Here is a 25,629-nt window from a genome sequence, read left to right as displayed (position 1 = left end):
AAATATTATACTTATACATTATAAACAAACTTGTTATGTATTAGTAATCATTTATTCAAATATTCAATAAAAATAAAATTTTAATTGTTTACTTTAATTAGTTTAAAATCAAAGAATATTAAAAAAGAAACGATGGAGCGCAAAATAAGTAACAGTGCCTGAACATTAAAAAAGAAATGATGGGTGCAAAATAAATGACGAGCCTTTCTTACCCCAAAATATTATACTTATGCATTTTAAACAAAATATAATAATTATTAGTAATTATTTATTTAAATATTCAATTAAAATGAAACTTGTTTAATTAGTTTAATGTCAAGAACATTAAAGAAGAAACCATGGGGCCCAAATTAAACGACAGTGCCTTTTTATCACAAAATATTATAGTCATATATTTAAAAAAGAAATGATGAGCGCAAAATAAATGACAGTGCCTTTCTTACCCTAAAATATTATACTTATACATTTTAAACAAATTTTTTATCTATTAGTAATCATTTATTCAAATGTTCAATTAAAATAAAAATTTATTTTTCACTTTAATTAGTTTAAAGTCAAGAACATTAAAAAGGAAACGATGGGACGCAAAATAAATGACAGTGTCTTTTTTACCCCAAAATATTATACTCATACATTTTAAGCAAAATATAATAATTATTAATAATTATTTATTCAAATATTCAATTAATATAAAACTTGTTTAATTAGTTTAATGTCAGGAACATTAAAAAAGAAACAATGGGGACCAAAATAAACAACAGTGCTTTTCTTAACCTAAAATATTATACTTATACATTATAAACAAATTTGTTATCTATTAGTAATCATTTAATCAAATGTTGAATTAAAATAAAATTTTAATTTTCAATTGAATTAGTTTAAAGTCAAGAACATTAAAAAAGAAACGGAGGGGCGCAAAATAAACGACAGTGCCGGAACATTAAAAAAGAAATGATGGGCGCAAAATAAACCACGGTTCCTTTCTTACTCGAAAATATTATACTAATATATTTTAAACAAAATATAATAATTATTAGTAATTATTTATTCAAATATTAAAAAAAATAAAACTTAGTTTAATTAGTTTAATGTCAAGAACATTAAAAAAGAAACGATGGGGGCGCAAAATAAACAACAGTGTCTTTCGTACCCCAAAATATTATACTTATACATTATACACAAACTTGTTATATATTAGTAATCATTTATTCAATTGTTCAATGGAAATAAAACATTAATAGTTCACTTTAATTAGTTTCAAGTCAAGAACATTAAAAGAAAACGGAGGAGCACAAAATAAACGACAGTGCCTGAACATTAAAAAAGAAATGATGGGCGCAAAATAAACGACGGTTCCTTTCTTACTCCAAAATATTATACTCATACATTTTAAACAAAATATAAAAATTATTAGTAATTATTTAATCAAATATTCAAAAAAAATAAAACTTGTTTAATTAGTTTAATGTCAAGAACATTAAAAAAGAAACGATGGGGCGCAAAATAAACGAAAATGTCTTTCTTACCCCAAAATATTATACTCATATATTATAAGCAAAATTGTTATTCATTAGTAATCATTTATTCAAATATTCAATGAAAATAAAATTTTAATTGTTTACTTTAATTAGTTTAAAGTCAAGAATATTAAAAAAAACAAACAATGGGGCGCAAAATAAACGACAGTGCCTGAACATTAAAAAAGAAATGATGGGCGCAAAATAAATAACAGTGCCTTTCTTACCCCAAAATATACATTATAAACAAACTTCTATTAGTAATCATTTATTTAAATATTCAATTAAAATAAAACTTTAATTGTTTACTTTAATAAGTTTAAAGTCAAAGAATATTAAAAAAGAAAAGACGGGGCACAAAATAAATGACAGTGCCTGAACATTAAAAAAGAAATGATGGGCGCAAAATAAATGACGGTGCCTTTCTTACCCTAAAATATTATACTCATACATTTTAAACAAAATATAACAATTATTAGTAATTATTTATTCAAATATTCAATTAAAATAAAATTTGTTTAATCCATTTAATGTCAACAACATTAAAAAAGAAACGATGGGCGCAAAATAAACGATGGTGCCTTTCTTACCCTAAAATATTATACTCATACATTATAAGCAAAATTGTTATTCATTAGTAATAATTTATTCAAATATTTAATTAAAATAAAACATTAATTGTTTACTTTAATTAGGTTAATGTCAAGAACATGCGAAATAAATGACAGTGCCTTTCTTACCCCAAAATATTATACTTATATACTATAAATAAAATTGTTATTTATTAGTAATCATTTATTCAAGTATTCAATTAAAATAAAACTTTAATTTTTCATTTTAATTAGTTTAAAGTCAAGAACATTAAAAAAAGAAAAAATGGGGCGCAAAATAAACGATAGTGCCTGAACATTAAAAAAGAAATGATTGCCGCAAAATAAATAACAGTGGCTTCCTTACCCCAAACTATTATACTTATACATTATAAACAACCTTGTTATCTATTAGTAATCATTTATTCAAATGTTCAATTAAAATAAAACTTTAATTGTTCACTTTAATCAGTTTAAAGTCAAGAACATTAAAAAAGAAATGATGGGTAATGAGTTGCAAAACTCACAATTTTTTCCTCATTTAATTCCTAGATTTTACTGTAATTTTGATATAGACATTTAATTTTAATTTGAATATAATTTTGTACAGGTTTATGAGCAGAAGTTGAGAAAAGGAAGAAAAAAAGCTGAATTAAAGGATTTTTTATACTGGGAGGCTACAACCTTGACTAAACCTATAACCCGAGGTGATGAGGAGATAAGATAGATTTTGCCACCTAGAGTCAAATTGAATCAAACTCAATCAGATGAGGATAAAGATCATATTAGGATAGAGATAAGATGAGAATAGAGATAAGATAGGAATAATAAATTTTATTTTAAATTTTATCTTTTTGTGCCCATATAAAGGCTCCTAGCATTCAACCTGGAGAATCATATTCTACCTCTCACTCTCATTTCCTCTCTTGTTGCCCCCACCTTCTTCTCCATTTTCTTTTCTTTTTTTCTTCTTCTTTTGCTTAGTTGTTATAATTTTATTATGACCATGAGTGGTTAAACATTTATTTTCAGTTGAAGGTTAAATTAATTTGAGGTTTGTTCAAGTTGTGAGGTTATGCACTAAAACTCTCTTCATCTTATTTTTATTTTCTATTAATTTCTGAATTCGAGGAACACCACCTCCATTGTTGTTTTCTTGAGAATTCAAGGGGCCCATTGAATCTCTTGGAAAGATAACATATTGCTAATTAATCTAATTAAATCCGTCATTGTTTAATTGAGTTAATAATAAGTATCAATTAATATATTAGTTTATATTAAGAAATTAGTATATTTGATTTAAATAAAACATGTGTTTTTATTGATAAGTTTGGGTTCTTCTCTCTTAATGCAATTGACTAATTAAATCTACATACGTGTTGGGATTGTTAATTAACGAAGCAGATTAATTTATTGATAAGGAAGAATTGGTGGGATTCGCGTGTTTGACCATTATAACCAAACAATAGTTGAACAATTAATAAGCAAAATTGTTATTCATTAGTAATAATTTATTCTAATATTCAATTAAAACAAAATTTTAATTGTTCACTTTAATTAGTTTAAAGTGAAGAACATTTAAAAAAGAAACAATGGGGCGCAAAATAAACGACAGTGTCTGAACATTAAAAAAGAAATGATGGGTGCAAAATAAATAACCGTGCCTTTGTTACCCAAAATATTATACTCATACATTTTAAACAAAATATAATAATTATTAGCAATTAATTATTCAAATATTCAATTAAAATAAACTTGTTTAATTAGTTTAAAGTCAAGAACATTACAAAAGAAGGGCGCAAAGTAAATGACAGTGCCTTATTTACCCTAAAATGTTATAGTCATATATTATAAGCAAAATTGTTGTTCATTAGTAATCATTTATTCAAATATACAATTAAAATAAAACATTAATTATTTACTTTAATTAGTTTAAAGTCAAGAACATTACAAAAGAAAAGATAGGGCGCGAAATAAACGACAGTGCCTTTCTTACCCCAAAATATTATACTCATACAAAATAAATAAAATTATTATTTATTAGTAATCATTTATTCAAATATTCAATTAAAATAAAACTATAATTGTTCACTTTAATAGGTTTGAAGTCACGAACATTAAAAAAAGAAACAATGGGCCCAAAATAAATGACAGTGCCCTACTTACCCTAAAATATTATACTTATACACTATAAACAAAATTGTTATATATTAGTAATTATTTATTCAATTATTCAATTAAAATAAAACTTTATTCGCTCATTTTATTTAGTTTAAAGTCGAGAACATTAAAAAAGAAATAATGTGGCGCAAAAAAAACGATAGTGTCTTTCTTACCCCAAAATATTATACTTATACATTATAAACATACTTGTTATATATTAGTAATCATTTATTCAAATATTTACTTAAAATAAAACTTTAATTGTTTACTTTAATTAGTTTAAAGTCAATAACATTAAAAAAGAAATGGTGGGGCGCAAAATAAACGACAGTGTCTTTCTTAGCCAAAAATATTATACTCGTATATTATAAATAAAATTGTCATTTATTAGTAATCATTTATTCAAATGTTCAATTAAAATAAAACTTTAATTGTCTACTTTAATTAGTTTAAAGTCAAAGAACATTAAAAAAGAAACAATAGGGCATAAAATAAACGATAGTGCCTGAACAGTAAAAAGGAAATGATGGTCGCAAAATAAATAACCGTGCCTTTCTTACCCCAAAATATTATACTCATACATTTTTAAAAAAATATAATAATTATTAGTAAATAGTTATTCAAATATTCAAGTAAAATAAAGCTTGTTTAATTAGTTGAAAGTCAAGAACATTACAAAAGAAACGATGGGGCGCAAAACAAACGACAGTGCCTTTATTACCCCAAAATATTATACTCATACATTATAAGCAAAATTGTTATTCATTAGTAATCATTTATTCTAATATTCAATTAAAACAAAACTTTAATTGTTCACTTTAATTAGTTTAAAGTCAAGAACATTTAAAAAAAACAATGGGGCGCAAAATAAACGATAGTGTCTGAACATTAAAAAAGAAATGATGGGTGCAAAATAAATAAGAGTGCCTTTATTACCCAAAATATTATACTCATACATTTTAAACAAAATATAATAATTATTAGCAATTATTTATTCAAATATTCATTTAAAATAAAACTTGTTTAATTAGTTTAAAGTCAATAACATTAAAAAAGAAACGATAGGGCGCAAAATAAACGATAGTGCTTTACTTACCCAAAATATTATAGTCATATATCATAAGCAAAATTGTTATTCATTAGTAATCATTTATTCAAATATACAATTAAAATAAAACATTAATTGTTTACTTTACTTAGTTTAAAGTCAAGAACCTTAAAAAAGAAACGATAGGGCGCGAAATAAATGACGGTGCATTTTTTACCCCAAAATATTATACTCATACACTATAAATAAAATTGTTATTTATTCATAATAATTTATTCAAATATTCAATTAAAATAAAATTTTAATTGTTCACTTTAATAGGTTTGAAGTCAGAAATATTAAAAAAGAAACAATGGGCTCAAAATAAATGACAGTGCCCTGCTTACCCAAAAATATTTTACTTATATATTAGAAACAAAATTGTTATATATTAGTAATCATTTATTCAAATATTCAATTAAATTGATACTTTAATTGTTCACTTTAATTAGTTTAATGTCAAGAACATTAAAAAAGAAATAATGTGGCGCAAAATAAACGACAGTGTCTTTCTTACCAAAAATATTATATTCATATATTATAAACAAAATTGTTATTCATTTGTAATCATTTATTCAAATATTCAATTAAAATAAATCTTTAATTGTTTATTTTATTTAGTATAGAGTCAAGAACATTAGAAAAGAAATAATGTGGTGCAAAACAAACGACAGTGTCTTTCTTACCTCAAAATATTATACTTATACATTATAAACAAACTTGTTATATATTAGTAATCATTTATTCAAATGTTCAATTAAAATAAAACTTTAATTGTTCACTGTAATTAGTTTAAAGTCAAGAACATTAAAAAAGAAACGATAGGGCGCGAAATAAATGACGGTGCCTTTCTTACCCCAAAATATTATACTCACACACTATAAATAAAATTATTTTTTATTCGTAATAATTTATTCAAATATTCAATTAAAATAAAATTTTAATTGTTCACTTTAATAGGTTTAAAGTCAGATATATTAAAAAAGAAACAATGGGCCAAAAATAAATAACAGTGCCCTGCTTACCCTAAAATAAAATAATGATATAGTAGAAATAAAATTGTTATATATTAGTAATCACTTATTCAAATATTCAATTAAATTAATACTTCAATTGTTCACTTTAATTAGTTTAATGTCAAGAACATTAAAAAAGAAATAATGTGGCGCAAAATAAACGACAGTGCCTTTCTTACCCCAAAATATTATACTCATACATTATAAACAAAATTGTTATTCATTCGTAATCATCTATTCAAATATTCAATTAAAATAAAACTTTAATTGTTCATTTTATTTAGTTTAGAGTCAAGAACATTAAAAAGAAATAATGTAGCACAAAACAAACAACAATGTCTTTCTTACCCCAAAATATTATACTTATACATTATAAACAAACTTAGATATTAGTAATCAATTATTCAAATGTTCAATTTAAATAAAAGTTTAATTGTTCACTTTAATTAGTTTAAAGTCAAGAACATTAAAAAAGAAATGATGGGGCGCGAAATAAATGACGGTGCTTTCTTACCCCAAAATATTATACTCATACATTATAAACAAAATTGTTATTCATTAGTAATCATTTATTCAAATATTCAATTAAAATAAAACTTTAATTGTTCACTTTATTTAGTTTAGAGTCAAGAACATTAAAAAAGAAATAATGTGGCACAAAACAAACAATAGTGTCTTTCTTACCCCAAAATATTATACTTATACATTATAAACAAACTTAGATATTAGTAATCAATTATTCAAATGTTCAATTTAAATAAAAGTTTAATTGTTCACTTTAATTAGTTTAAAGTCAAGAACATTAAAAAAGAAACGATGAGGCACAAAATAAACGATTGTGCTTGAACATTAAAAAAGAAATGATGGACGCAAAATAAATGATAGTGCCTTTCTTACCCTAAAATATTATACTTATACATTATAAACAAACTTGTTATCTGTTAGTAATCATTTATTTAAATGTTCAATTAAAATAAAACTTTAATTGTTTACTTTAATTACTTTGAAGACATGAACATTAAAAAAGAAACGATGGGGTGCAAAATAAATGATAGTGCCTGAACATTAAAAAGGAAATGATGGACGCAAAATAAACGACGGTGCCTTTCTTACCTTAAAATATTATACTTATACATTATAAACAAACTTGTTATATATTACTAATCATTAATTCAAATATTTAATTAAAATAAAACTTTAATTGTTCACTTTAATTAGTTTAAATTCAAGAACATTAAAAAAAGAAACAATGGGGCGCGAAATAAACAACAGTCTCTGAACATTAAAAAAAAATGATGGACCCAAAATAAATAATATTGCCTTTCTTGCCCCAAAATATTATACTTATATATTATAAACAAACTTGTTATATATTAGTAATCATTTATTCAAATGTTCAATTAAAATAAAAATTTAATTGTTCACTTTAATCAGTTTAAAGTCAAGAACATTAAAAAAGAAATGATGGGTGATGAGTTGCAAAACTCACAATTTTTTCTCATTTAATTCCTTGATTTTACTGTAATTTTGATATAGATATTTAATTTTAATTTGAATTTTATTTTGTATAGGTTTATGAGCAGAAGTTGAGAAAAGGAAGAAAAAAAAAGCTGAATGAAAGGATTTTTTATACTGGGAGGCTACAACCTTGACCAAACCTGTAACCCGAGGTGATGGGGAGATAAGATAGATTTTTCCACCTAGAGTCAAATTGAATCAAACTCAATCAGATGAGGATAAAGATCATATTAGGATAGAGATAAGATGAGAATAGAGATAAGATAGGAATAATAAATTTTATTTTAAATTTTATAGGCTCCTAGCATTCAACCTGGAGAATCATATTCTACCTCTCACTTTCATTTCCTCTCTTGTTGCCCCCACCTTCTTCTCCATTTTCTTTTCTTTTTTTCTTCTTCTTTTGCTTAGTTGTTATAATTTTATTATGGCCATGAGTGGCTAAACATTTATTTTCAGTTGAAGGTTAAATTAATTTGAGGTTTGTTCAAGTTGTGAGGTTATGGACTAAAACTCTCTTCATCTTATTTTTATTTTCTATTAATTTCTGAATTCGAGGAACACCACCTTCATTGTTGTTTTCTTGAGAATTCAAGGGGCCCATTGAATCTCTTGGAAAGATAACATATTGCTAATTAATCTAATTAAATCTGTAATTGTTTAATTGGGTTAATAATAAGTAGCAATTAATATATTAGTTTATATTAAGAAATTAGTAGATTTGATTTAAATAAAACGCGTGTTTTTATTGATCAAGTTTGGGTTCTCTCTTAATGTAGTTGACTAATTAAATCTACATGCATGTTGGGATTGTTAATTAACTAGGAATTAATTCAAGCGCGAAGCGGATTAATTTATTCATAAGGAAGAATTGGTGGGATTCGCGTGTTTGACCACTATAACCAAACAATAGTTGAACAATTAATAAACAAAATTGTTATTCATTAGTAATCATTTATTCTAATTTTCAATTAAAACAAAACTTTAATTGTTCACTTTAATTAGTTTAAAGTGAAGAACATTTAAAAAAGAAACAATGGGGCGCAAAATAAACGACAGTGTCTGAACATTAAAAAAGAAATGATGGGTGCAAAATAAATAACCGTGCATTTGTTATCCAAAATATTATACTCATACATTTTAAACAAAATATAATAATTATTAGCAATTAATTATTAAAATTTTCAATTAAAATAGAACTTGTTCAATTAGTTTAAAGTCAAGAACATTAAAAAGGAAGGGCGCAAAATAAACGACAGTGCCTTATTTACCCTAAAATATTATAGTCATATATTATAAGCAAAATTGTTATTCATTAGTAATCATTTATTCAAATATACAATTAAAATAAAACATTAATTGTTTACTTTAATTAGTTTAAAGTCAAGAACATTACAAAAGAAACGATAGGGCGCGAAATAAACGACAGTGCCTTTCTTACCCCAAAATATTATACTCATACAATATAAATAAAATTGTTATTTATTAGTAATAATTTATGCAAATATTCAATTAAAATAAAACTATAATTGTTCACTTTAATAGGTTTGAAGTCAGGAACATTAAAAAAAGAAACAATGGGCCCAAAATAAATAATAGTGCCCTGCTTACCCTAAAATATTATACTTATACACTATAAATAAAATTGTTATATATTAGTAATTATTTATTCAATTATTCAATTAAAATAAAACTTTATTCGCTCATTTTATTTAGTTTAAAGTAGAGAACATTAAAAAAGAAATAATGTGGCGCAAAATAAACGATAGTGTCTTTCTTACCCCAAAATATTATACTTATACATTATAAACATACTTGTTATATATTAGTAATCATTTATTCAAATGTTTACTTAAAATAAACCTTTAATTGTTCACTTTAATTAGTTTAAAGTCAATAACATTAAAAAAGAAATGGTGGGGCGCAAAATAAACGACAGTGTCTTTCTTAGCCAAAAATATTATACTCGTATATTATAAATAAAATTGTTATTTATTAGTAATCATTTATTCAAATGTTTAATTAAAATAAAACTTTAATTGTTTACTTTAATTAGTTTAAAGTCAAAGAACATTAAAAAAGAAACGATAGGGCGCAAAATAAACGATAGTGCCTGAACATTAAAAAGAAAATGATGGTTGCAAAATAAACAACCGTGCCTTTCTTACGCCAAAATATTATACTCATACATTTTAAACAAAATATAATAATTATTAGTAAATATTATTCAAATATTCAAGTAAAATAAAGCTTGTTTAATTAGTTGAAAGTCAAGAACATTACAAAAGAAACGATGGGGCGCAAAACAAATGACATTGCCTTTCTTACCCCAAAATATTATACTCATATATTATAAGCAAAATTGTTATTCATTAGTAACCATTTATTCTAATATTCAATTAAAACAAAACTTTAATTGTTCACTTTAATTTGTTTAAAGTCAAGAACATTTAAAACAAACAATGGGGCGCAAAATAAACGATAGTGTCTGAACATTAAAAAATAAATGATGGGTGCAAAATAAATAACAGTGCCTTTGTTACCCAAATTATCATACTCATACATTTTAAACAAAATATAATAATTATTAGCAATTATTTATTCAAATATTCATTGAAAATAAAACTTGTTTAATTAGTTTAAAGTCAAGAACATTAAAAAAGAAACGATAGGGCGCAAAATAAACGATAGTGCTTTACTTATCCAAAATATTATAGTCACATATTATAAGCAAAATTGTTATTCATTAGTAATCATTTATTCAAATATACAATTAAAATAAAACATTAATTGTAATACCCGGCTAGACTCTGGTATCGGAATTCTTATCGTCCGGTGGAATCTCGGATGTCGGAAACCTCTAGAAGGGTAAAATCATGTTTTATAAAATGTTTTAATGTGTTTTATGATTTTAAGTGAGAAAGAAACTGAATTTTGAATGAAAAAGACCATGGAGGCATTCCAGGTTCGGTCGCCGAACATTGAAAAGTTTAGGGGGGCAAGTTAGGCTTCCAAAAGTGGCTCAGGTTCAGCCGCCGAACCCCATGTTCGGCCGCCGAACTTGCATGAGTTTTGGAGGCACTTTAGGCTGCCGAAGGTGGTCTGGCCAGCCCCTATAAAAGGGCTCCATAGACGAAATGGGCGAGTTTTCTCCCCTATTTTCGGCCAACGGTGAGTCCATGCTCTCCCATGGTTGGTTTTGTTGATTTTCCTCCAATCTTTCGAGTTTTAACAAGTTTTATCTTGGTTTGAAGATATTTGAGCAAATAGAGTGAAGTTGGTAACTTGGAGACCCCAGGAGCTCGATCTCTCCCATCTCCGAGTTGGATAATCTCTCCTCTCGATCTCCAAGAGGTAAGAGTAGATCCTTAACTCATTTCATTTCATGTTTTAAATGATTTTTATGAAAGTTTATGGGGTAGAAATGCATGCTTAGGCTAATATTGAGTTTTTGGTTAATGTTGAGTATATGAACAATGTGTGTTGTATATGTATGTTTGTTGTGTTTTGATTAGGGTTTAGGATAGTTTGAGGCCCCTATGAGCTTATGTATGTGTGTATGCATGTTATGGAAGTGTTGGTTTTGAGTTGTATGGTTTGGGAGGCAAATGTGCATTGTGGAGGCTGAGTTCTGCCCTTTGGAAGAACTCAGGTTCGGCAGCTGAAGGGACTTTCGGCCGCCGAACCTGCCTGTGGAGGCAAGCCTTTGGCTGCCGAACCTTACCCCCGAAAGTGGACTTTCGGCTCTAGAGGGGAGATTCGGCCGCCGAAGGTGCCGCCGAACATGCATGAGTTTCGGATCTGGAAGGAACCTTCAACCGCCGAAAGTGCCGCCGAAGGTGCATGACTTTCGGCTCTGGAGGGACTTTCGGCCGCTGAACCTGCCGCCGAAAGTGCCCTATTCAGCCTTCCTTTGCATGTTTTCTATGATTATTTTAAGGTGTTTTAGGGGGTTTTTGGGGAGTTGTTTAGAGTCATGTTCATGTATGTTTGGTCCCTCATTTGAGTCCACCTGTGTAGGTTCGGACCCGAGGAACCGAGGACCCCAGTAGTGAGATAGCTGCTTCAGTGTCCTTTCAGAGCTAGCCTGAGGTGAGTAGGATGGACTTTTATTTCCAAAGCAAATAAATAAATTTGAGCATGTTCATGCATCACGAATGCCATGTGATATATTAGATTGTTTGCATTAGAATTCACGAATATGTTGCATTTCATAATATGATGATGATGTGGATGAATGTTGAATGATCCTTTAGCCCTCCCTATGACATGATATAATATGGTGATGATACGGTATGAGAAGACCAGTAAGACCCATTCTACACCCCTGGCACTATGTAAGAGAAAGACCAGTGAGGCCCATTCTACGCCCCTGGCATATAGGAATGTTATGTATGTTAATGTAAGAGAAAGACCAGTGAGGCCCATTCTACGCCCCTGGCACATTGGAATGCTATGTAGAGGGCTATTGGTGACAAGTTCATCTTTGATGTGATTTGTTTGTGATGTGATGCATTCCATGAGATCATATGTTTTTAAATATAATGTTTTACTATTCTGCTCACTGGGCCCTAGTAGCTCACCCCGTTCCCTTAATTTCCCAGGTTTGCAGGTACGAGACAGTCCGGGAAGTCAGCTAGAGTAGAAAGTTTTATGTATGTACTAGCTAGTTGTGGACATGAAAATAATGTAATGAGAAGTATAGTACAGTAATGTAATGTAATGATGTATATTGAGGTTTAGAGTTGTGCTTGACCCTAGTATGTAAAGTTAATCCCATTTTCACAAGATATTTTTAATGAAAAGTTTTAATGTTGTTTATGTAAACCAAGCTTAATGTATGAAATGTTTCCCTATTGGAGCATTTGATGAGGGCTCCAGTGTGGGGTTTTATGTTTATGAGTTGTGCATGCACAGGTTGAGCTTGGTAAATGAAAGAATAAGTTTAAAGTTTTATGTTTATGTTTGATCATGTATGGGATTTAACAGGTATATAGGATGTATGTTAGGCTTGCTATGGGTCCCGGCGGCCTTATGCCGATCTGGATCTTAGCGCCGGTAGCGGTCCGGTTTTCGGGTCGTTACAGATTGGTATCAGAGCCCTAGGTTCATATGGTCGGACCTATAGTGTGTTGGGCTTATAGAGGTTATAGAAGGTCAAGCACAATAGGAAAATCATGTCCACTAGGATAGGATATCGAGTCCTGTCTTGAATGATGATGTGAAATGCCATGATTTTATGCATGTGCATTGATGATATGCTATGTATGTGATATATGTGATGCGGGTTCATGTGTTTTCACATGAACCATTTGATGCTAATGTTTTATGTTATGTGTGCTGTTTTTCAGTAAACAGGATGAGAGGAACTCGTCGATCTGCACGATTGACTGGAGTACCACCTTAGGATGAGAGCACGGATGCCCGTCCTCCTGCATTGCCTAGGGCAATGTCCTGCAGGTCTAGCAGGGAGAGAACATCAAGGGACCCTAGAAGGTCTTTTCATGTGAGCAGAAGGGGAACAGTTCAAGGTGGAGTGTCAGAAGATGTGGGGGATGATATGGATGTGGATCAGAGGAGGGATGGCAGTCTTGGTGTGAGCATGTCTGAAGAGGGCATGGGAGAGTCTCAGGGAGGCACTCAGGCCTCGGGGTTTGTTCAACCACCTCAATACCCACCCTTTTCACATAATCTGGGTATTCGATGGGGGGTACATCGGATTACCCCAGTTTTAACCCTTACCCTTCTCACATGCCATACCCACCTTTCTACCCACCATACCCACAGTACCCCATGTACCCGCCCCCATTCTTTCATCCAGGTACAACTAACCCTAACCCAGGGGATGTTGCACCTCCTTCACTACCAGCAGAACCTACTGTGCCAGAAACCCAAGTACCTAAACCTAGCTCATCTCGAGGGAGCAAGGTCAAGATGACCGACTATATGAAGCTGGATGCTCCCCAGTATGAAACAGGTGATGACCCGTTTGAGTATCTTGGGAGGGTCAAGATGATTACAGATGAGATAGGAGCTGATGATAGTAGAGCCATTCAAATTGCTGGGTGCACACTAAAGTGCAAGAAGGCCCGAGAGTGGTTTAAAAACTATGTGAACCCGAGGTTGGATAGTCTTTCATGGGAGGAGTTTGCGAATGAGTTTGCAGGATGGGCTTTCCCTGACAGTTCAAGGGAGTTGAAGATGATTGAATTTGAGCAGTTGAGGCAGACGGAAGAGATGAGTGTGGATGAGTACACAGATAGATTCTTGCAGCTGTTGCCGTTTGCTGGGCAGAATCTTGACATGGATCAGAAGAAGGCTAGGAGGTATATCATGAGGCTTCATTCCAGGTATTCCTTCTTGATCCAGTCAGCAGAGAGGGAGAGTTTCCATGCCATAGTGGATATGGCCCGGAGAATGGAGGCTAGTGCAATCATTGAAGGGAGAGTTAAGCAGTCTGTGGCACAGCCTTCTGGTTCCAAGACCCCAGGTGGGGGAAAGTTAGATCCCTCTTCTTTGAGTTCAGCAGCTTCAGGCAGTAAGAGGTGGAGCAGTACCACTGATAAGCGGTTGTCGAAGCCGTCAAAAATAAACCTATTAAACAATCAACAATAAACTTGTAGATAGTGGTAATAGGGTCGAACCACAAGGAATTGACACCAAAGATTTTCCTAATAATGACTAGGTAAATAGCAAGTAATAAAAGAAGGGGGTTTTGTTGTGATGATGATGAATTAAAATTAAATAGCAAAAGAAAGCAATAATTTAAATGAATGAAAATCTCAATGGGAGAAGAATTCTAGTTGAAGTATGAGTCTATTCCAGTTTGTTCAGAATTGATCATTGATTATCTAGGACTCTTGCTTTATTTCAATAAATTAGTTTTGGTTGTGGAAGACGCTTCTCACAATCCAAATTTCTCCTTAGTTTTAGTGTGATTAGAAAACGTTCGCTAACCAAACACTAATCAAAAAGTTGCCAAGGAATGTCCTTGGGGCATTTTAGCATCGAACAACTGTTGATTGCATTAAGACTTAGAGAAACCCAATTCTATCCTTGCCAACCGCGTGGTCAAGTCTAGGTTATGCAACTGATTATAGATATGCTCAAATAATCTAAGCAATTACGGACCTAAATCATTCAAACAATTTATTACTCAAGCAATTTAAAAGCAACGAGCCCTTATTGATTCTAAAAGCAAAGTAATAATTATGGAAAAGATCAAATTGCATAAATATTGAAAGCAAACAAGAGTTTAACAATGGAGTTTTAAATCTCCCAATTCATCACAAATTTGAATTTCCTCAACTTCAACTAGAAAAGAATGAAATTAGCCACTCATGGTGGACAAAATACAAAAGAGAAAGAAGAAAGAAAAGTTGATGCATTTCTGGAGAGTTTCTGAAGCTGAGAGATGATCAGAAGATGCCCCTTGCTGGTTTGGAGGTTGCTCTTTTATAGCTGAAGAATTCCATCCTTCTAGGGTTTTGAAATCCCTTTTTAATTTGGCTTGTGATTCCTCTTTTGATGTTGAATTTAATTGCAACTGGAATTCCTTAGGTGAGAAACTCTTTCGTGGCTCTTGGAATTGTGTTGGTAGTGATTGAGTTGGATTTGGACTTCTGAAAATTCGAAATTTGGTTCCCTGCTATTTTCCCGCCTCTGCTGTCAATTTCTGCTGTCAAGGTGATTTGGGCAGTTTCTGCGAGTGATTTGGGAAAATCACTTGCCCAATCTGCCCCAATCGCTCTCTGGGATTCAGTCCAGTTTCTGTCTCTGTCTCTGCGAGTGATTTGGCCAGTTTCTGCGAGTGATTTGGGCAAATCACTTTGACCCAATCACTTTTCCAGCTTTTTCTTCATTTTTCCAATTTCTTCCTTTTCTGTAAAAACAAGGTAAAAATCATAAATTAAGCTAAAAAATGTGTAAATAAGCAATGATAAATATAATAAAAATGTGGCTAAATTATGCTTTATCAAAATGTGGCTAAATTGGCTAAAAACGGTGCCAATTTTTGATAATCGCTTATCAAAAATTGGCGCCGTTGCCGGGGAATTGATTTAAACTAACGTATTTTCCCTTTATGACCAGGTCTAGCCGTAAAGACACTCTTCTTTACGACCCTGAGATTGAGAAAACTGCCAAGCACTTAAGGAAGCAAGCAAATTTGAGGAACCAAGCCTCAAAAGCATCTTCATCAGCAACACCATCTCACAGAGCTATTGTCATACCTGCTGATTTTTCTGCACCAGCAAATTCACCATTTTTCTGCACCAGCTGAAGCACTTGCTGTCACATCTGCCCCTGCTGCAGAAATTTTTGCACCAGCAGACTCTCCTACAGCCACTACTGCATTTGAACCTAACACCCGATTCCAGGTTATGGCAAAAAATCCAGCAATGGCGCAACAACCTGCTGTCCGTGGGGAAGCTGAACTTTAAGCTGGAAATTTGCTTATCCCTGTCCAAGCACCACAGCCACGGGAAAGAACTCTCGGAGAGCTAGTTGAACCAGTAGGAGACCAAGCACCCTTATGCATTGAATATCCCCCTTTGACAACACCATTTGAGTTAAAGACAGGCCTAATCCATCTCCTTCCCAAATTTAGAGGCCTAGAAAATGAGGATCCTTACAAGCACTTGAAGGAATTCCACATTGTGTGCTCCTCCATGAGACCTCAAGGTATTACTGAAGAGCATGTCAAGCTTAGAGCCTTCCCTTTTTCCCTTGATGACTATGCTAAGGAATGGCTATTCTACTTACCACCCGGATCCATCACATCATGGGCTGGTATGGTGAGAGCATTCTTGAGAAAATTCTTCCCTACCTCAAAAGCCATAGGCATCCGTCGAGAGATAAGTGGGATAAAGCAAAAACACTCTGAAGGCTTGTATGAGTACGGGGAGAGGTTCAAAAAGTTGTGCACAAGCTGCCCCCAGCATGATATTTCTGACCAATCTCTCATTGAGTATTTCTATGGAGGTCTGATACCCGCAGAGAGAAAATTTATTGATGCAGCCTGTGGAGGATCCATTGAGAAAAAGTCACCTAGGGAGATGAGGGAATTAATTTCCACCATGGCTGCAGCTTCTCAACAATTTGGAGACCAAGAGCCACTGATAAGCGGTTGTCGAAACCGTCAAAAATAACCTATTATCAATCAACAAATAAATTTGCAGATAGTGGCAATAGGGTCGAACCACAGGGAATTGACACCAAGTATCTTCCTAATAATGACTAAGGCAAGTAATAACAAATAAGTAAAAGAGGGGGGTTTGTTTTGATGAGTTAAAAGCTAAAAGCAAAAGAGAAGAATAATTTAAATAAGTGAGAATATCAATGGGAAAGAGATTCTAGCTGAAGTGTGAGCCTAATTCAGTTTGTTCAGAATTGATCATTGATTATTAAAGACTCCTATTTGATTTCAATAAATCAGTTTTGGTTGTGGAAGACGCTTCTCACAATACAAATTCCTCCTTAGTTCTAGTTTGATTAGGAAACGTTCGCTAATCAAACACTGATCAACAAGTTGCCAAGGAACGTCCTTGGGGCATTTAGCATCGAACAACCGTTGATCGCATTAAGACTTAGAGAAACCCAATTCTATCCTTGCCAACCGCGTGGTCAAGGCTAGGTTATGCAAATGATTATATTTATGTTCAAACAATTTAAGCAATTACGGACCTAAATCATTCAAACAATTTATCACTTAAGCAATTTAAAAGCAATGGGCCCTTATTGATTCTAAAAGCAAAGTAATAATTATGGAAAAGATCAGATTGCATAAATATTGAAACAAGCAAGAGTTCAACAATGGAGTATTAAACCTCCCAATTCATCACAAATCTGAATATTCTCAACTTCAACTAGAAAATAATGAATTTAGCCACTCATGGTGACTAAAATACAAAAATAAAGAAGAAAAGAAAGAAGGAAAGTTTCTGCTGTGTTGCTGGAGAATTTCCGAGGATGGCAGATGCTGAAAGAGATCATGAGGTGCCTTTGATGCTGCCCTTTTATAGCTGGAGAGTCCCAAGTCCAATTTGATTAGGGTTTTGTAATCTCAATTTGATTTGGTCTTCTTTGTAGTCTTTGATTCCTCTTTGAATTTTGTGTTTGATTGAGAATGGAACTCTCTAAGTGAAGGGCGTGGCTCTTGGGACTGATCTTGTGGTGTTTGAAGTGGACTTGGACTTCTTTTCTTTGAATTTCTAATTTCTGCTCTTTTCCCGTCTCTGCTGTATTTTCTGCTATTAAAGTGATTTGGGCAAATCCTGCGAGTGATTTGGGCAAATCACTTGCTCATTTTGCCCCAATCGCTTCCTGGGGTTCAGTCCAGTTTCTGTTTTTGTCTCTGCGAGTGATTTGGCCAGTTTCTGCGAGTGATTTGGGCAAATCACTTTGACCCAATCACTTTTCCAGCTTTTTCTTCACTTTTTCTCTAACTTTCCAATTTCTTCCTTTTCTGTAAAAACATATCAAAAACACAAATTAAGCTAGAAAAATGAGTAAATAAACAGTAGAAAATATAATAAAAATGTGGCTAAATTATGCTTGATCAAATACCCCCACACCTAGCTTTTTGCTTGTCCTCAAGCAACAAACAACTTAGTCAATCAAGCTCCTTTTTCTTTTGAGCCTAAGTACCACTTAATCAGCCCCCCCTAGACTCCTAAATTGAAACACTACAGTGTAGGATGCATGTACTAAGGTTGTCCCCTTCTTTCCTTGTTTCCTATCGCTCACCATGGCCAAGGGAAAGTTTTTTATTTGATCATGCTTATTAATTTATATTAGGTTTAATGCAATCCCTTAAGAGTGACTTGCCCTATTTTAAGCATTTTTAATTACCAGCACTTTTTATCCTTGCCTGAAAAAATCACCAACCTTTTTACGCGATGGTGCATATGGGTGATACACCCCCGGTTACTCAGTTGGTCACTTGTCCAAGTGGCTACTAGCTCTGTTCATAATCTTAGACCATCGAAACTTTATTTTATGCTTGAAAAGTCACCAACCTTTTTACGCGACGGTGCACATGGGTAATACACCTCCGGTTACTCAGTTGGTCACTTGTCCAAGTGACTATTAGCTCAGTTCATAGCCTTAGATCATAGGAACAGGTTGTGCTTTTTGATTTGCTGAGTTTTTCTTTTTCTTTTTTCCTTTTTATATCAATTTGGGCAAATCAACTCAAAGAGAATTACATTAACTTTTATTGCATGTATTTTATTTTCCTTTCCTATTGGCCACAGCAGTTTCAAGAACTCAATTCAAGAAGAAAAACTTCCTAAGTAAAGGCTACATACTGTGCATGTTTCAATTTAGATTTAAAGGGTTGGATAATTTAATGGGGTCATGAGATAGGAAGCTCTTTTAACCTTGTTATCTATGCTGAGTAGAGCAAAAGTTAAGTCAAAATTCTGTGTGTGTGTGTGAAAAAAATGTGTGAAAAAAAAGAAAAAATTTTGGTGTGTGTTTATGGGGCAAAAAGATGCAAAATGAAACAAAAAAGAAAGCAAAAAGATAATGTAAACAATGCAAAAATATAACCTAGCAGTAAATACCCCCACACCTATCCCAAACATTGTCCTCAATGTTTAAACATAAATATGAAAAAATTAATAAGGAGAAGGAAAGGGACTGCCTGAGATGTGGGTGATTAGGCCAAGTGATTTGGGCAAATCACTCGGCCAAATCACTGTCGTGGCTGGTCTGTGGGCAGAAAAATAGTCCACCAGCAGCTGCAACAAGTGCTCCATATGCTGTATTCTGTCCTTGATTCTGGTGAGATGAGCCTCCACCAAAGGGTCTTGAGGTGCCTTTTACGTCCTCCAAGGTCCACCCAATTGCTTTCTTGTGTTTCCTTAACATATCAAGGAGCTTTTCTTCTTCCTCTTGCTGAGTTGGTTGGAAATAATTACTGGAAGTGTATTTTCAACTTCCAAGTAGGCATATTTGAGGTGGCTGGGCAAGGGCTTCAGATCTGGTGCAGCTGCTATCTGGGACTCTGCCTGCTGTCTGCTGATTGATTTGGGCAGATCATCGCTGATGATTTGGGCAGATCGACTGCCTATCGTGTCTGTCTGCATTGGTGATTTGGGCAAATTGAATTCTGCTTGCACTGATGATTTGGGCTGATCACCTTCTGTCATGTTTGTCTGCTCACTGATTTGGGCAAATTGTCTGGGTGATTTGGGCAAATCACTCTCTATCAAGTCTGTCTGCTCTAGTGATTTGGGCAAGACAGGGTCTGTTTGCTTAGGTGATTTGGGCAGATCATCTGTTGATTTGGGCAGATCACCCTCTGTCATGTCTATCTGCTCACTGATTTGGGCAGATTGTCTGGGTGATTTGGGCAAATCACTGCCCTGATCACTTTCTGGCAGATTTTTTTCCATGGCCTGTTTTTGCAATTTTTCAGCCTTACTATCTTGCAGCTCTTTTCCACTCCTCAATGTGATGGCACTAGCATTTTTCCTTGGATTTATCTCAGTTTGGGAAGGTAGCTTTCCTTGTGATTCAAGTTTACTCAAGGATGAAGCCATTTGTCCCACTTGTTGCTTCTTTGCTGGTTGTTCAGGAGCTATTTCAGTGGTGTATGTTGCTGGTTCAGCAAGTGCAACAACTTCTGGTTCAGTTGTGTCAATTTCTGAGGTTGCTGGTGTTTGGACAGCAATAAAGGATGCAATGGTGGCAGATTCAACACTTGCTGATTTTTGGACAGCAGGTTCAGCAATTGCTGATGTGGAATTTTCAGCAGATGGACAGCAACTGTTGTCTCTATTTGCAGTAGGTTGGACAGCAGCAAAGTCTGAATTTTTTACAGTAGTTGCTGTCTCTTGGAGGGCAGAAGCTTCAACAAGTGTTGTTTGGGTAGTAGCTGGTTCAGATTCAAGTGTAGTGGTGATTTGTGCAGTAGACTCAACAGCTCGGTCTGTTTCTTGAGAACCTTCGTCATCGTCCCATAGATCTTGAAGCTCTTCCTCTCTTCTTAATATGTATGCATCCACTGAGTTGACCGCTTGATCCACTTGCTGTTGGAGAATTTTCCCAGAAATTTCCAATTTCCTCACCATCTCTTCAAGTTCCATATTGGAGTTTTGAGGTGTTGCTTGGGCTTGATAGTTTTGGTAGTAGTCAGCCCTTGCATAGCCATAATTCGGATTGTCCCCCCAACATGGATTGTATTGCAGATCTCTTTGGTAGTCATGGTAGTGGTCTGTCCTTGTATAGCCATAGCTCAGATCGTCTCCCCAACCTGTATTGTATGTGTCAAGGTAGGGATTATGTCTTGGCTGTCCATAGAATCCTTCAAATGCATGTGCTTGTTGAAGTTGTTGGGCTTGACCTATACCATAATTTCTCACCATAGAGGTTAGTTCAGAAATTTGAGAAGAGAGAAAAGACATACTTACTGTAGCCATGCTTGTAAGGTCTTGGTAGTGCGTTCAATTTCAGGATCGTAAAGAAGAGCTTCTTTACGATCAGCCCTGATCATAAAAGGAAAATATGTTAGTTTGATCAATTCTCCGGCAACGGCGCCAATTTTTGATAAGCGGTTGTCGAAGCCGTCAAAAATAACCTATTATCAATCAACAAATAAATTTGCAGATAGTGGCAATAGGGTCGAACCACAGGGAATTGACACCAAGTATCTTCCTAATAGTGACTAAGGCAAGTAATAACAAATAAGTAAAAGAGGGGGGTTTGTTTTGATGAGTTAAAAGCTAAAAGCAAAAGAGAAGAATAATTTAAATAAGTGAGAATATCAATGGGAAAGAGATTCTAGCTGAAGTGTGAGCCTAATTCAGTTTGTTCAGAATTGATCATTGATTATTAAAGACTCCTATTTGATTTCAATAAATCAGTTTTGGTTGTGGAAGATGCTTCTCACAATCCAAATTCCTCCTTAGTTCTAGTTTGATTAGGAAACGTTCGCTAATCAAACACTGATCAACAAGTTGCCAAGGAACGTCCTTGGGGCATTTAGCATCGAACAACCGTTGATCGCATTAAGACTTAGAGAAACCCAATTCTATCCTTGCCAACCGCGTGGTCAAGGCTAGGTTATGCAACTGATTATATTTATGTTCAAACAATTTAAGCAATTACGGACCTAAATCATTCAAACAATTTATCACTTAAGCAATTTAAAAGCAATGGGCCCTTATTGATTCTAAAAGCAAAGTAATAATTATGGAAAAGATCAGATTGCATAAATATTGAAACAAGCAAGAGTTCAACAATGGAGTATTAAACCTCCCAATTCATCACAAATCTGAATATTCTCAACTTCAACTAGAAAATAATGAATTTAGCCACTCATGGCGACTAAAATACAAAAATAAAGAAGAAAAGAAAGAAGGAAAGTTTCTGCTGTGTTGCTGGAGAATTTCCGAGGATGGCAGATGCTGAAAGAGATCATGAGGTGCCTTTGATGCTGCCCTTTTATAGCTGGAGAGTCCCAAGTCCAATTTGATTAGGGTTTTGTAATCTCAATTTGATTTGGTCTTCTTTGTAGTCTTTGATTCCTCTTTGAATTTTGTGTTTGATTGAGAATGGAACTCTCTAAGTGAAGGGCGTGGCTCTTGGGACTGATCTTGTGGTGTTTGAAGTGGACTTGGACTTCTTTTCTTTGAATTTCTAATTTCTGCTCTTTTCCCGCCTCTGCTGTATTTTCTGCTATTAAAGTGATTTGGGCAAATCCTGCGAGTGATTTGGGCAAATCACTTGCTCATTTTGCCCCAATCGCTTCCTGGGGTTCAGTCCAGTTTCTGTTTTTGTCTCTGCGAGTGATTTGGGCAAATCACTTTGACCCAATCACTTTTTCAGCTTTTTCTTCACTTTTTCTCTAACTTTCCAATTTCTTCCTTTTCTGTAAAAACATATCAAAAACACAAATTAAGCTAGAAAAATGTGTAAATAAACAGTAGAAAATATAATAAAAATGTGGCTAAATTATGCTTGATCAGCCACCATCAAGGAGTGTAAATGAGGTGAGTACATCCATGCTAGCATCCCAAATTTCTGATCTCACCAATGCTGTCCGTAGCCTTGTTGTGGGGCAAACCCAACAAGTCCAGCAAATTCAGCAGCCCAAGCCATGTGGAATATGTGCCAACAACCACCCAACTGATCTATGTCCTTCCCTTCAAGAGGAGGACCAGCAAGTCAATGCTGTGGGAGGTTTCAATGGGCAAAGAAGGTATGATCCCTATGCAAATACTTATAATCCAGGTTGGAGGGACCATCCAAATTTCAGTTATGCAAGGGGATCATCTGATCAACTACTCAGCATCTTCTCCCCTCGCTAGAAACTCTGCAGCCTCTTTCCTTTTTCTTTTCTTTTCATCTTTTTGTGTATTTAGTCCATCATGAGTGGCTAAATCCATTCTTTTCTAGTTGAAGTTGGTGAATTTTAGATTTTGTGATGAATTGGGAGATTTAAATCTCCATTGTTAAACTTCTATTTATTTTCAATATTTATGCAATTTGAGCTTTCCATAATTATTACTTTGCTTTTAGAATCAATAAGGGCCCATTGCTTTTAAATTGCTTAAGTAATACTGTTTGAATGATTTAGGTCCGTAATTGCTTAGGTTGTTCAAATACACATTTAATCAAATTGCATAATCTAAACTTGACCACGCGGTTGGCAAGGATAGAATTGGGTTTCTCTAAGTCTTAATGCAGTCAACAGTTGTTCGATGCTACAATGCCCCAAGGACGTTCCTTGGCAACTTGTTGATTAGTGTTTGATTAGCGAACGTTTCCTAATCAAACTTGAACTAAGGAGGAATTTGGTTGTGAGAAGCGTCTTCCATAACCAAAACCAATTTATTGAAATAAAATAGGAGTCCTAAATAATCAATGATCAATTCTAAACAATCTGAAATAGATCCATACTTCAACTAGAAGCTTTTCTCTTATTGATTTACTCATCTTTAAATTATTGCTTTCTTTTGTTATTTAGTGTTAATCCATCAACTCAAAACCCCCCTTTTTTAATTACTTGTTATTTACTTGACCTAGTCATTATTAGGAAAATCATTGGTGTCAATTCCCTATGGTTCGGCCCTATTGCCACTATCTACAAGTTTATTGTTGATTGTTTAATATGTTTATTTTTTACGGCTTCGACAACCGCTTATCAAAAATTGGAACACAAATTAAGCTAGAAAAATGTGTAAATGAACAGTAATAAATATAATAAAAATGTGGCTAAATTATGCTTGATCAACCACCAAAAAGTCAAAGAAGAATAAGTTCTGGAACAAGATCAAGTCAGGTCTGAGATTAGGAGGAGGCTCGAGCTCAGGTGCAGTTAATGCAGTATGTATGAAGTGTGGGAAGCTGCATAAGGGAGTCTGTCGGTTTGGGATGACAGCCTGCTTCAGATGTGGGCAGGAGGGACACATGGCACGGGAATGTCCTAGAGCAGCTTTTGTGGCACAGTCCCAGCAGACAGCTTCTAGTAGTGTGGCTTAGCCAGTAGCTCCAGCCGCGACGCAGGCCAGTGGCAGAGGCAGAGGGAGAGGGGCAGCCTCTTCTTCAGCGGGTGATCAAGCATAATTTAGCCACATTTTTATTATATTTATTACTGTTTATTTACACATTTTTTCTAGCTTAATTTGTGTTTTTGTTATGTTTTCACAGAAAATGAAGAAATTGGAAAATTGGAGAAAAAGTGAAGAAAAAGCTGGAAAAGTGACTGGGTCAAAGTGATTTGCCCAAATCACTCGCAGAGACTGGCCAAATCACTCGCAGAGACAGAGACAGAAACTGGACTGAATCCCAGAAAGCGATTGGGGCAGATCGAGCAAGTGATCTGCCTAAATCACCTTGATAGCAGAAATTGACAGCAGATGTAACGACCCCAAAATGGACCGTCACCGGCGCTAGGATTCAGGTCGGCTTAAAGCCGCCAGAACCCGTAGCAAGCCTGCTATACTCTCTGTGTACCTGTAAACCTCATACATGATCATACATTTTATGTGAAAATAAAACTCTTTTCTGAACCAAGGCTTAACCTGTGCATGCACTATCTCTGTACTCTGTACTCATGTACTCTGTACTCTGTATCCCTGACTAGAGCTTGCTCTAGATGGGTTAACTCATACCTGTTAAGCCTGGTTTTCACATACAAGAAAACATATATACATATACAGATCATGTACAACACATACATCACTAGGTCAAGCAACAACTATTACATCTCTTTAATATTACATGTCCACTCTAAGCTATTACAGATCTCTTTTCTTTTCCTGTACTCTGCTGGACTGTCCCTGTACACTGTACCCTGAACCTGCAAAACTGGGGTTAAGGGAGTGGGATGAGCTCTATAGCCCAGTGAGTAGAACAGTAAAACATCTCAGTAACATATGATCTCATGGAATGCACCATATCACAGACAAGCCACATCAAGAGTAAACCTGTCACCACATAGTCCCAGTAACTCTGTGCCAGGGCGTAGAATCGAGCACCTGGTCTTCCTGTCATATATGTATATGTGTATATAACACCTGTGAACTTACCATTGCCAGGGCGTAGTCAAAGGCTCCTGGACTTTGCTATATACCTGCCAGGGCGTAGTCAAAGGCTCCTGGTCTTTGCTATACGTGCCAGGGCGTAGTCAAAGGCTCCTGGACTTCCTGTCTGTGACTATTGGATCATTCAGCATTTACTCACACCATCAAATAACAATGCAATGCAACATATTCGTGGATACTAAT

This window comes from Manihot esculenta, chromosome 4, assembly GCF_001659605.2.
Source record: "Manihot esculenta cultivar AM560-2 chromosome 4, M.esculenta_v8, whole genome shotgun sequence".
Taxonomy (NCBI): Eukaryota; Viridiplantae; Streptophyta; class Magnoliopsida; order Malpighiales; family Euphorbiaceae; genus Manihot; species Manihot esculenta.
Note: the sequence above shows the minus strand (reverse complement) of the source record.